Source organism: Haliaeetus leucocephalus, unplaced genomic scaffold, assembly GCF_000737465.1.
Source record: "Haliaeetus leucocephalus isolate CR32 unplaced genomic scaffold, Haliaeetus_leucocephalus-4.0 Scaffold13, whole genome shotgun sequence".
Classification (NCBI taxonomy): domain Eukaryota; kingdom Metazoa; phylum Chordata; class Aves; order Accipitriformes; family Accipitridae; genus Haliaeetus; species Haliaeetus leucocephalus.
The window spans coordinates 3,780,545-3,783,796 of NW_010972449.1; the positions used below are offsets into that span (position 1 = coordinate 3,780,545).

The 3,252-nt window shown below is 46.6% G+C and overlaps 1 protein-coding gene across 1 annotated transcript in view; it reads right to left on the minus strand.

Moving 5' to 3' along the window:
• Positions 1-49, minus strand: part of LOC104836711 (macrophage migration inhibitory factor) — a 2,589-nt gene extending 2,540 nt beyond the window's left edge. The window contains exon 1 of the mRNA XM_010575435.1: positions 1-49. This exon is cut by the window's left edge and continues 168 nt beyond it. The gene's annotated coding sequence lies outside the window, so the exon portion shown is untranslated.
• Between the last annotated feature and the right edge of the window lie 3,203 nt (positions 50-3,252).

Below are 3,252 nucleotides of genomic sequence, written 5' to 3' on the forward strand. Positions count from 1 at the left end.
GGCAGAGTGGAACGAGGCGGCGGCGGCGGCAGCGCTTTTAGTGGGCGCGGAGCCGCGCCGGCCTTAAAGGGGCCGCGCCCGGCGGGGAGGGGAGGGAGCGGGGCGGGGGGGACTGCCCCCCCCTTCCCCCCTCTGCTGCCCTTGCTGCGGCTTACGGCTTCCCTCCCGCGGCAGCGTCCCGGCCAGAGCTCTTCCCCCCTTTCCGCCGTGATTTGTTTGCTTTGTTACTACCATTGAGCATTTTGGGGGGGGGAATTGGTGTAGCTCCTCCCTGGAACTGAGTCCTGCCGCGCTGGGCAATTCATACATAACCTGGTATCAGCGCATGTGGTACTACCACTGTAGTACTCCCACTGGCTTTTGCAGGATCAGGGCCAAAAAGGGCTAGAGGCCCTAGCTTGGCAGTTGCAAAAAGGGATACTTGCCCTGGCTCCGAAGGGAATTTTTTTCTTTTGCAAAATGAAGGCACGTTTGTACGGTTTTTGTTTTAACTGCGTGCATAGCTTTAACGGGATGCAAGAGAAACGTCTGACTTGCTGACGTGTTAATTATTCTCTAACGTTTTTCAATCAGATTGAGAGTGATCTATTACTCCTCAGCATCCTCATTTTCACAGCATATTCTGCTGCTGGAAAAAGGCAGAAGCGATCTGGTTTTGCTTAGAAATGAAACGGTGCGTGTCTACTCGGAGGTGAGAGGCAGCCTGCGAGATGAGCCTTCTGCTGGGCTGTGTGATGCGATGCACGTAGGCTGCAGAGGGCACGACTCCCCACCCTGCCTCTTACACCGCCGTGACTGCGGCGCAGCTCTGCTGTGCTGCTTGGAATGACTCACGGGAAGGCTAAGGAGGATCAGGCCCAGAGCCCTCTCCACACAGACATTTTTACACACAGAAATCGAGCACGTGTTAGTTTTTAACAAAGTCCCAGCACTGCTGCTGCTAGAAAGCTTGACCATACATACATGTTACACATGTGAACACATGTAGTCCTGAACAAAAAGTAAGGGACAGTATTGTATGGGAATGCTTTGGAGTGGCACAGGCTAGAAGGCTGAGAACTGGCAGGACCGGACCATTTATTTTTTTAGTGATTAACAGTGCTATTGAGAACTAATATGGTCAGCTCCCTGCCATTGTGTAGTGCCTCCCAGAGTTGTTGCATGGAGGTGGGGTGGGAATTCTGGCACCACCAGTGTGCTTGCTCTGCAGCCTGCCAGGCCCAAAGTGGCAGAACCTGGCCATGCTGCCACACAACAGAGAGACATCTGTGTTTTCATTCTCCTTTGCTCCCTTGACTATGGAAGAAGCAGTGCATACATTTTCATAGCTTCTAAAGATGCATCTTTAGAAGTTAACCAAATACCAGCGTACTCGTGCACACCCCTCGCTCCAGTGATTGCTCCACACTCATGCATTCATAATACATTTTCTTGGTGAACAGCATCTGTTTTAAAACACAATCGCCTGTAATTAAAATAGGAGCAATGAAAAAATGTGTCTAAGAGCAAAAAACTGCAAGGTAAATTGTTTTGCAGAAATATACTAAAGAGCAGTCTAATGATGTGCCAGAGACAAAGAAAGCTTTTATGTTCCCTTTTAGAGGGTATAAGGACTATTAGCAAGTAGAGGTGGTCTTAATTTTACTAGTGCCATGAGATACCTTAGGATCACACATTTCAGGGTTTGGATGCTCTGAGAATAACTCTGAAAGCACCTAGCATAGAAAGGCTTCAGAAGATATGTGGGGCAGGCTGAAGCCTTTCCTGGAGGCTGACTGCAAATAGCAGGGCTGGGGCATTCACAGGTTGCTGTTGTACATACCCACATGCATCACAGTCAAAACCTGAGCACAAAGCAACTGGACCAGAAGAACATCAGAGAATGCTGGTACTGTGGCTTCAAGAACAGGCAGAGGCAGCATTCTTTGACCAGGTGGCTCTATGAAGAAGGCAGACTGATTTCTGGAAAAGGGAATTGCCTCCCCATGGAAAGTTCTGCTGTGTTTAAGGGCTTCGTAGCTGTTCTCTGCAAGCAATTCTGCCAAAAGACTACTTACCTAGTGCCATGTCTTTCTTCCTTGGGCAGCTCTGCAAGGCATTGAATGGAATGAAAAATATTTAATAAGATATGCTGTATTTAGGTGCCAAGTAGCATGTTGCTTCATTGGCTGTGCTGCTTTGCTTCACCAAAGCAGCTTTCATTTGTTATCTGAACAAAGCATTTTTGCAGGTTGAGGTACAGGCTTGTATTTAAAGACTGTGGCTGCAAAGCAAACCTGTGATAGGGACAAAATGGGATGTTCACAAGAGAGCTCAGAACAGGGGTGAGGTGGGTTTGTTCTTCCAGAAAAAAAAAAAAAGTCACAATACACCTAATTTTAGAGATTCAGGAAACAGATCTGTATTCAATCTTTCTGTTTCACTCTGGAAGCAAATGCTTTTATTTGACCCAGGGCTTGGGTCAAATATTATTGAATAATAAATATTTATATGGAAATCTTCCTTTTGTAAGTAATTCATTGCTTTGGCCTCTGGGAATGGCTCACTGTGCCTCTGCCTCATTTTGAGCTGTGCTCTAATCTTCACTGTCACTGCAAATTGTTCAATGGCTGAAAAGGGGAGGGCAGAACAGTGAACAGTGGGTTTTTCCACTTACTCCCTCTGCCTATCCGGAGCCCTGGGAGACTCTTGCAGCATGAGTTTTTCTGCTAAGCAGCTAGAGGTGCATGTAGTGTTAAGATCTAAGGAAGACCTGGTCTGCAATCCATCCCTTTCAAATAAGAGGCAATCATGTCTTTCCTCTTTTTGAAGGGAGGGCCATATGCCACATGGATAGCCACATCTATTGACTTAAATGTAAGTGTATTTTGAACTCAGGTCAATATAATCGTATTTAAATTTGGCCAGGCTGTCCTGCATGAATAGGGCAAAGGCATACCCAAATGGAGTGTTCATCTTCACACAAAAGACTAAGTTGTTTTTAAAAAAGAAAAGCTTCTGTTAAGATTTTTGAGAAAACACCTATCTCAACCACAGGCCTTTCCAGAATAAGACAGTCTCAGTCATAAGGCTCCTACTGGATTTTTACTTTTATTTAAGCAGCAGACAAGATGCTGCTACCTGCTGCTGTTTAACAACTAAGGTACCGCTGCCTTTTGCATTTGTGCCAGATACCGGTAACATGACTAGAAGTGCAGCGCTCAAAAACCGCTGTGAGGGTTCAGGAATAAGCTGTTACCACCTGAGGGCACC